Source organism: Amia ocellicauda, chromosome 9, assembly GCF_036373705.1.
Source record: "Amia ocellicauda isolate fAmiCal2 chromosome 9, fAmiCal2.hap1, whole genome shotgun sequence".
In the NCBI taxonomy this organism is placed as follows: domain Eukaryota; kingdom Metazoa; phylum Chordata; class Actinopteri; order Amiiformes; family Amiidae; genus Amia; species Amia ocellicauda.
Window position 1 is genome coordinate 36,581,658 of NC_089858.1, and position 10,683 is coordinate 36,592,340.

The 10,683-nt window shown below is 39.1% G+C and overlaps 1 long non-coding RNA gene across 1 annotated transcript; it reads left to right on the forward strand.

Moving 5' to 3' along the window:
* The first annotated feature begins 5,221 nt into the window (after positions 1 to 5,221).
* Positions 5,222 to 9,726, forward strand: LOC136758296 (uncharacterized). Its single transcript, XR_010819953.1, has 3 exons — positions 5,222 to 5,648; positions 5,740 to 5,858; positions 8,554 to 9,726. It is a non-coding gene; the product is annotated as an uncharacterized LOC136758296 (long non-coding RNA).
* The last annotated feature ends 957 nt before the right edge of the window (positions 9,727 to 10,683 follow it).

A 10,683-nucleotide genomic window follows, 5' to 3' on the forward strand; every position in this document is an offset into this window, starting at 1 on the left:
AGACTTATTCCAGGTCTGAAGGGAATGTCCTACTGAGAGACTGAGGAACCTGAACCTTTTCACCCTGGAACAGAGGAGACTGTGGGGACTTGATCCAAGTCTTCAAAATCATGAAAGGCATCAACCACATCAAACCAGAGGAGCTTTTCCAGATCAGCAGGGACACACGCACCCGGGGACACAAATAGAAATTGGGCTTCAAGGCAGTCAAGACAGAAAACAGGAGACACTTCTTCAGACAGGGAGTTGTCACAATCTGGAACAATTTGGGAACATTGAAAAATAGACTAGATCACTAAATTATTAAATGGACACCAAATGAGCACAATGGATCAAATGGCCTCCTCTTGTTTGTAAACGTTCTTATGTTTCTTATGTATGTAGTAGGGCCCTGTGCCTCTATGTGGTGGGGCCTGTGTTTTGTATGGGTTGGGGCCCTGTGTGGCCTTATATATACAGACAGGAATTATATGGTATAGCGCCCTCCCAAACAGAGCCCTGACATCAAGGACAATTAATTGAAACTATTAGAAACCAATCATTCACATGGAAGAAAAATGCATTATGTATCAATGCTGTTAAATTACGCCTCCTCATATGGCAAGTAAATACATTTAATTTGCATAGGAATGGATGTTACCAGGACTTTAGAGGGGAATGTTACTGCAGCAGTGCATGTCTAATCTAGAGTCACAGGCCCTGTAGTAAACTTTTAAACATACTTACTTTAGATCAAAAAATGTATGATACTGTGTATTCCTATGATGTGGCACAGTGCCCTGCCTAGATGCCAAAGATATATTAGGCCATAGAGAGAACGGAGGACAAAGAAGGAGTCTGTGATAAAACTTGGGGTATCTTAGTAACCTCACTGACGTCATGCAGTTGCTCAGCTACAAAGGGAGTAATCTTCTATATGATAGTATGTTCTTCAGATAAAATTTAGACAAGTCTTCCCAACTGGCTGCCTTGTTATAGCTGAATAAATTATTTATTATTATTAATACTTGGTATAATTCTAATTAAATCAGGCCTGAGTTTTCCTTGTGTACCAATCACTTACATTCAAACATGCATTTTATGGGCAATGTGGGATTTAAAACAAGTTATTATTGTTGTTGTTGTTTTGGTGGGGGGGGTCATAGGCTGGCATCTATGTTTTGCAATTGACATATGGGTAACCAAGACAATGCTGATTTACATACCTTGTTGTCTATATTGACCCCTTTTCTCTTTTGTTTTTTTACACGGGTATAAGTCACACATTCAGCTGCATGGTTCATCATTGCATAGGTGGGGTGTATTTTATGTTCAACAACCATAAAGAATATCATCCTTACTTGAGTGTACATTTCATTCCTATTTCTTCTATTCATTTGGACATACTAAGTTAAAATCGAAAGACTGGCCTCAGGCACATTGAGCAGTAAGTTGCAGAGGTTGGCACTAGAGGTCAATGTCTCTTGCAATGTCACAGTGCAGAATTGAAGCGTGACAGAAGAAATTAGGGATGTAAAGCACTGGAGTTTTGCAACAGAGTTTCACATCTTAGAGTGACAGTTTTCAGAAGAGGAATAAAAATTAATGAAAAAACGCAATGGCAACGTCAAAAACAGAAACCTGCGGAATACTGCGCAATCGGAGGTTCAATATCTCTGGAAATTTCAGTTTTTTGTTCCAGCCCAGCTCTTCTGACTTCTTAACCGGTCTAATGAAATGATTCACTGGGTGAATGTATACCAATAGGTCTCTAGTCTTCTGCTTCATCAGACTTGTGGTGTTGACATTGGCTTATTGCCATGTTAATTATGAAAGTTGCACTGCATCAATAACTCTTTGCCTGGCAACCGTGTTTCACAGCTATAATTATATTCATCATCATGTTTGCAGGTGTTCTGTTTTTCCCGTCATCGAGAAGGAAATGTAAAAACTCTACACTGGTATTTTCTTCATAAAAACATTGTTGCTGTATTTATAGGTATGCGCTTCACTTTTGAAGACTGCACAATGCGCTGCGAGTCATACTGCTTCTAATTATAGCACTTTATACTCAGCCTCATTTTCACCTGGCTAGAATGTGACATCTGTCAAATGAAAATAGACAAACTGTACTATAATTTTCTGCATAGTTGATCATAGACAATAGACACATTACAGTACCACCAAGTTTATTTTCACTAAAATAGAAATGCATTTTCAGAACACTTGACATTTTTGCCCCTATCCTCCATTAAAGCATATAGGAATTTCTGAGCTGAAAATGTTATTTTGAAATACCACTCAAACTGGAACATGTAGAAACTGTTATGCGGAAAAGATTTGAGAAAATGTGTACCACAAAATGTGCACAAAAGTGTGGCCCTTCCATTATAAGGGCCACAAGCAAAACTGAAGCAAAACGCCCCAAGAACAAGCAGGAACTAAAGACTGCTGCAGTGCAGGCCTGGCAGAGAATCACCAGGGAAGAAACCCAGCATCTGCTGATGTCTATGGGTTCCAGACTTCAGTCAGTCATTGACTGCAAATGATGTGCAACCAAGTATTGAAACTCACAATTTTATTCATGATTATGTTAGTTTGTCCAAATACTTTTGAGCCCCTAAATTTGGGAATACCACATATAAAAATTGGTGTAATTCCTACACTGTTCACCCATTTAGGATGTAACTACCCTCAAATTAAAGATGAAAGTGTACAATTAAAGCACATCTTGATTGTCTCCTTTCAAATCCATTGTGGTGGCATACAGGGCCAAAATGATGACAATTGTGTCACTGTCCAAATATTTATGGACCTAAGTGTATATGCTCCATCCTGCAATGCAGACCATGAAAAAACACACACAATCCTGATATCATGGCAATACAGGTGTCGTCTACCCCAGGACGCAGCCACAGTTGTGCAGATTTGTCATTCAACCAGGATCTAATCACTTACTGATATGCAGTGATTCCTGGACAGGAAAGGGATACAAAATTGTGTTTTTAAATTAACCATTAACAAATAGCCACAGTCTCAAAGATGTTTGTAGCCTTAATACACAAATACACACATTTATGTTCTTATGGTGAATTGCAAGATAACAATTTTTTTTTTGTTTCTTTTTTTACCATCATTTATTATTCAAATTCAAATAGGTTGGTATATTTTAAATTCCAGTAACAATGACATTCATTTCAGATGTACTTTCTGATGGATGGGCATTACTTCGGAGCCACACATTCCAAAGCGGTAATGATACACAGGTGGGTGGGACAGTAGGATTAAATAATAATAGCTTAGTGAAGCAGGGAGTGTGGAATCTGTAGGTGTGGAAGTGTCAGACAGCTAGTTATTCTTCAGGTAAAGAAGTGGCCCAGCTCTGCACATATCGCACTCTATACCCAACAATGCCTGGCTTCAAATGTACTGGTAATTCCAATCCGTGTGGCAGGAATTGGCTCTGGCAGTTTTGCAGAACACCATTGAACTACTGCACATGCAGTGTACATATAGTGAAGAGTGAAAGCATATCCCAAATACTTACGGCACAGGCCTAGAACTTCACAGTACGGTCTTGATGAGATTTCTGACCTGGTATTACTATTATCATTTATTTATTTCTTAGCAGATGCCCTTGTCCAGTTTGACAAAATATAAGAGCAATACAAAGTGCAATAATACAGTGCAGTTCAAGGCATAACACATTTTACAAATAGAAATGTACACAAGGGTATACGAGATATACAGTAAACAATACATAAGGTCTTACTTACTAGATTGTAAAAGCTGATAAGTGCAGACAAGATGTTACGTCAAGGGGAGGGAAAGGGTGCATAGGGGAAATCAAAATAAACAATACAAGTGCTAGTAATGCAAAGTAATGCGAGTCGAGTAGTTGGTGAGGAAGGGTCGGATTCAGCGTATGTTGCTCAGGAAGAATCTGCAGGTGTGTGTCAGCGTGGTGATGTGCTGGGTGTAGGAGAGCGCAGGATCGAAGGTGACTCCTAGGTTCTGAATGAAAGAAGAGGGAGAGAGTGTCGTAGATTCCAGTGGGATTGAGATGGAGAGATCTGCAGAAGGTGAGGAAGAGTGGGGGAAAGGAGGAGATCAGATTTGGAGAGGCTGAGCTTGAGGTGGTGCGAGTGCATCCAGGCAGAGATAGCAGACCTGCACAGGATGGAAGAGATGCAAGAGGGGATGAGAGGGTGAGAGGAGGGAAAAGACAGGAAGATCTGGGCATCATCTGCGTAAAAATGGTAAGAGAAACCAAGGGATGTAATAAGGGATCCCAGGGAGCAAATGTAGAGAGAGAACAGGAGGGGGCCCAGGACGACATCTTGGGGTACGCCTGTGAGGAGAGGTTGGGGGGTGTATGAGGAACCTTGCCATGTCAGGGCGGTAGTTCTGAGGGGTGTTGGGGTCAAGGGTTGGGTTCTTGAGCAGTGAGATGACAGCAGCTTGTTTAAATGCAGAGGGGAAACAGCCAGAGAAAGGGGGGGGGGGGGGGGTTGAGGAGGGAGGAGATGAAGGGGAGAAAATCAGGAGCAGTCACTTGGAGGAGGTGAGTGGAGGTGAGAGGGTCCAGGGCACACGTTGTAGGTTTGTGACCTAAGAGGAGAGACGAAAGAGTCCGAAAGAGTTGAGAATGAAGAAAAGGAAGCTTGATCGGTGGGAGACTTGGGCGGGACGGGAGAAGAGGGGGGACTGTTGAAGAGCTTGTGGATGTCAGTGATCTGAAGGAGAAGGAGGCAAAATCATCAGTACAGAACGGTAGAGTTCAAGGGCAGCTGGGAGTTTGGACCTATTGACACAGACCAAGGAATAGAAAATAAATGTACACAAGGTTTTCAGATAACATTAAAACTTAAAGTGTTTTTGTGTGCTACTTCCTCAGACTGATAGGGGTAACATATGAACTGCTTGCTTCTCATGCGGAGGTTCTGCAAAAACACGAGCAGGAGTAGATAAGAAAGATTGTAATATTAGCCAATACAAATTAAATTATATATATATATATATATATATATATATATATATATACACACATCTTAAAAAAAACGCTGAATTTCTGAACCCTTATTAAAGTGAGAATGCGTAGATAAATATAGATTGTATTTACGGCAGAAGGACAGCAAAACAAAAAGAATTTAAATTATTTTTTAATGTATTGTACGTGCATTTCTTGTCCTCATATGACTGGAAACTGCAGTCAGTCCTATTATTAAGCATGACTGGCAGGTGCACTGGTCTCTCGTCATCGTCAAAGCAGCTGCTTTAGGTGCACTGAACCAGGTATTTAGCATTGAATCAGTAGGTGTTTTATTGAAATCTCTGCGATATCACATATCCGGATCATGAAGGCGCTGTACGAAGCAGATCGCGATCCGGCTCCGCTGATCCGATTACTAAGCAGCGCTGCGGTGACTCAGCAGTTTGAACATCTACCGCTAGTGACGCAATGACGTCAGAAACGTCACAAGTACACTGCGCCGGTGCGGAGGACCTCATTCCCTCAATAAGCCCAATGTTCGCTTCGTTTCAATGCGTGTTATTGTCAGTCTGCTTATGCCGTTTGGATCCGACAATTATGTAGTCCTTCATCCGAAAAGGACATTGGATACATTAAAACCGCACAAAGTACACGACCTTCCCAGTTTATTGCATTGGTTTGTGTTTCTTTAACTCCTCGACTACAAAATTATTATAATAATTAGCCAATAATTCATTTTATTTATAACGCACTCTTCTCATACCCAGAGGGCTACAGCAAGCAGTCACAACACAACAGACGAGATCAAACAGGCAACCTAGCAGTAGCAACTCAAGACTCTTTAAAAAACATGCAACTGAAGAGAGATCCTAAAAGCTTACAAAAGGTGAGTTTCAAGACGTACGCTGTGGCGTGTAAGGCTCGTCAAAGCGCGCACAGCCGCCGTCCCGGGTCCGAGAGCAATAAGCGCGATTCCAGGATGACCTTCAATAATGAAAAGACACACGACACCTCACCACGAACACGCAAAAGCAGAATGCACGGTTCATCGTTATACTGTTTATTTCAATCCACATGTTCGTTGTTTATGTGTACTTAAGCGGACTTGTCGACACCCAGAATAAGCGACGATGTGCTGAAATGTCACGTGTAATCGCTGCGCTGCTGCTCCTCAGTCACGTCTGTTCCTCCGCAAACGCCTCGAAAGGCTTGTGCAGTCTTTACATACCGGGTCTGCGCGTTTGACGTCCCTGCGTCTTAAAAGGTCGGATGAAGGATCCGTTTTGAGCTCGGATTGAGTACAACACAACTGAGATCGAGATCGAGATGGGATCCGTCAGCACCACCCGCCCAGCGGACTTGCCATCATCAGTGTAAATCATGTAGTTCCTCGGGAGTTGGTCTTGGTCTCATAGAAATCTAGGAGAGTCACATTTGAGGACTATGCGCCTGTTAAACCGATAATGCTTTGGCTCCCCTCTGTGGCCAAAAAAGGCACAGCACACTGCAGACAGGACATTGAAGTTCAATTTATTGAGTTATTACTTGCTGCTACCCCTATTTTATAAATTCGTGTGAGTGCTTGCCAAATTTTGTAAGTAATAAATACTTTTGTATTAGTATTATTATTCTTTGTAGTAGCATAAGAAACACAAAATCACTCTTTACTAGCAATAAACAAAGCAAATTGTTTTAAACATAAGAAATGTCATCCTGAAATAATTTGATCTGGGGGTTCCCAAATCTTGCCTAGGGTGGCAAAAGTGCCAGAGGGGGATAAGGAAGCAGAGTGCACCCTATGAGCAACAGCAACAATGAGTTACAAGGGCTATTATTTATTTCCTCCTATTTAAGATACATTCTTTAAGAATTAAACAACAGTGGAAAGTAACCAAACACAGATACACATACACTACATGGCCAAACGTGTGGGACACCTGCTCGTCAAGCATCTCATTCCAAAATCATGGGCATTAATATGGAGCTGTGTTCCAGTTCATCCCAAAGGTGTTCAATGGGGTTGAGGTCAGGGCTCTGTGCATGCCAGTCGCGTTCTTCCACACCAATCTCGACAAACCATTTCTATATGGACCTGCTTTGACCACGGGGGCACTGTCATGCTGAAACAGGAAAGGGCCACAACGTCGGAAGTGCAATATTGTCTAGAATGTCACTGTAGGCTATAGCGTTAAGATTTCCCTTCAGTGGAACTAAGCGACCGAACCGTGACAAACAGACCCAGACCATTATTCCTCCTCCACCAAACTTTAGTACGGCCCATTCTACTGCCAATGTTTGTCTATGGAGATTGCATGACTGGTTGCTTGATTTTATACACCTGTCAGCAAAGGGTGTGGTTGAAATTAGTATTAGAATTAGAAGGGGTGTCCACATACTTTTCACCATGTAGTGTATTTCAACAAGGAACTAGTAACAGTTAAAATCACAGAGATTTACTGTCATTCGTTGCTATTCAAAATACATGCCAGTATATGTAGAAGAACATCGAGCACTGCAGATGTGATTTGGAGATGTTTGGCTCCTGCAGCTATGGCGATTAAGCAATAGGTGGCGCAGTGGACCTTAAATACATGACCACTTGACTTGTTTAACCATTAATGTATATTCTATGACAAGAAAACAGTAAACACCTTAAAGAGACCCTTTTACTAAGACTTTTGAAAATAATATAAAGTCCAGCATGTATTTTGCTTCGCTTTTATTTGTTTTTCTGCTTTACTATTCAGTACATTTATAAAGCTCAACAAAAGGTGGTCGCATCTGTATCACAAAACTTCTCAATGTAGTAATCTAAGCATCTAAGTGCAATAATGTTTCTGGGTACAAATCACATAGGTTATACATGTAAACTGGTCCCTTTTTCAATTAAAAAAAAAAAAAAAAATGGTTGCCAGGATAACATTTGTGAATTATTTGTGAAGGACACTTCTTTGAATTATTAATAAATCAGATATATATGAGGCCAAACTTTTTTTCAACAAATATTGGTCACGAAATGCCCCCAGTAGGACAAAACATAAAGGACAGACACTACATTTATTTGAAACAAAGCACATATTTCACTGTAATTTTTCCTAGATTAAAAACATACGTTTCCGATTGCTGTGTCAACTGCATCCAATGAAGGCAGTGCAACTGGATGTAGTTTCAAAACATATTTGAACAAAATGATAACTCCTGAAGGGATAAGTCATAGACTTAACTATAACAATAAGTCAAATTTTTGTATAAATGCTTTCAAAACTGTATTTTTGGAAGTGGGTTGTATAGGAGATCTATCAATAGAGTTGTCTAAGGTAATATTAAAATCCCCACCTAATAAACTTTGGTATAAGGCTGTTTGAGATGATTGTGCCACACTCTTTTTGTTCCCCTGCGTGCAGTTGCCAGGGCACAGTACAAGGAGAAACAAATGAACTTGCAAATGATATAACTCACTGATTAAAATAAAACATATGCATCAGAGTGTTTAGAAATTGCCAATATTTGCTTAATTGGGACATATTTATTAATATTGTTATTAAAACGGTCTCTACCTTGTTTTGCTTTTTTATTTAAAGCATTGCAGATATTCCAGGCGCTTGGGAAAGGCAGAGCAGCCCTGAAAGATGAGGAGGTTTGCACGTCACAGATTTGTGCTGCAGTATGGGACCTGACCACTTGAGGGCACTGTTACGTATAATCAACTGGGATTGAGAGATAATTCTGCAGAGAATAATTTGATTTAATTTTAATTTGTTTATTTTTTAACTAAACATACATGGCACAAAAAGATAAAGATTGAGAAAGATAGAAAAAGAAAAGTAGGTGTAGTACACTCTTAGAACGAATGTGTTAAATTTAATTCAAGAACAACACAATTATGTTATAATTTACAACTAGAAATAAAACTATCTGAAGATACCTTGTCTTCAGGGGACACAAATGGAAATCCCCAGCGATGTGGTTGAAGCAGAACATTTGGGAACATTTAAAAATAGACTGCATAGGATCCTTGGATCACTTAGTTATTAATGGACACCAAACGAGCGAGGTGGGTCGAATGGCCTCCTCTCGATTGGACACTTTCTTATGTTCTTAGGTTCTAAGAGTACACATGGGATTAAAGAGAAGCACATGGATGTGGTTCCCTTTTAAGGGTACCAGAGGGGTTTGTCATTTTAAGGGGTTAAATTTTGTTAAACAAAATGATTCTATGATTTATTTTTATCTACAATTGTTTATTTGTTTTATGCTTTAATTTCAGAGTAAATTGAGACATCAAACTCCATACATTTCAATAAAAACTGGAAAAATGTAGGTGTTCTTTTGACCAGTAGTGTATGTATTGTTGTATTTGTAGTATGCAGGTTAATAGCAGTAGGAACAGATTAATTCAAAATAATATACAACTGAATATTAAAATGCTTAGACACTATAGACTGCAAGATTATTGATGCAGCCTTTGAATGCTCAATGCTGTAGTTTAAAAATGACAAGTTAAAATGTATATCCTTTAAAATACAGGTTGACCTGGAAGGTAGATGAAGTATTCAGGTACCTTTCACTCTATCTGGTAGCATTCAACAAAGCACAGAAGCAATCAATAAGACAATATGCTGAAACATTTTCGATTTCATCCCAGTAATTAATTAAAAAAATAGAAGTATGGAATAAACGTTTTAATGCAGTTTTAAGTATCTCAAGCCAGCTGAACCCCACAGCAATGAGATCTAAATATTGATACCGTACTTTACGATCAATATTTCAATCAGTATAGTTGTACATTTTACTACACAGGAACTATAATAGTGGGTCACAAAACTAATAGAAGCAACTAAGGAAGGAAAAATTTGAACCAACCAGTAACTGCAAAATATAGCTCAGAATACAACTGCTGTTTTTAGATTTAGAAGAGAGGGCCTTCTTACAAGATATGAAGTCTTTAAGTACAACTTTGACTTTCTTCATTAGCGAGTGTATCAATGTTTTGATTAAATTCCCATGATAGTTTAATTCTGGAGGCTGCAACTGAACACCTGAAATGCCATATTTATGTACAGTTAAGATGCTGATTTTGCCCATGTTGTTATTCCATATTGAGGAATCTACTATTGACTCATAGATGACAGGCTCTGCTGTCTTGATTGACATGGTTTAAATGCTGTAGGAGTGTTTTAAAGCAGAGGGTTGCTTGTTATCAATGGTCTTTTCTGTCCAATACGATGAGCTTCCAAATGTTTTCCAACTGGGGGAAAGTCTGACAACCTATCTGACGGGCAGGCCATCCTGAGCTCAGTTTGTCAGAACACCAGCCCTCCATAATCAAGTGTTTCTTTATTATTATTATTATTATTATTATTATTATTATTATTATTATTATTATTATTAATCAGGATTTATGTAGGAATAGTGGTACTTGTTAATCCATTATTATTAATAATAATAAATCCAACATTCCATATTTAGTTTCAATGCCATTTGGGGGATTGTACATTGATTTTATGGTCAATAATTATTTATATCTGGTAAAAGAATAAATAAATAAATAAAAAAGGTCCAACAACCTAATACCTGTAGGAAGGGTCATACGGAATAATAATAACAATCATAATAATCAACATACTATGCACATTAATGATCATCATTTTAAGATCCTGCAAGAGAAAATTCTGCATGTTCTTACATGTAACATGCAGACTAACTATACA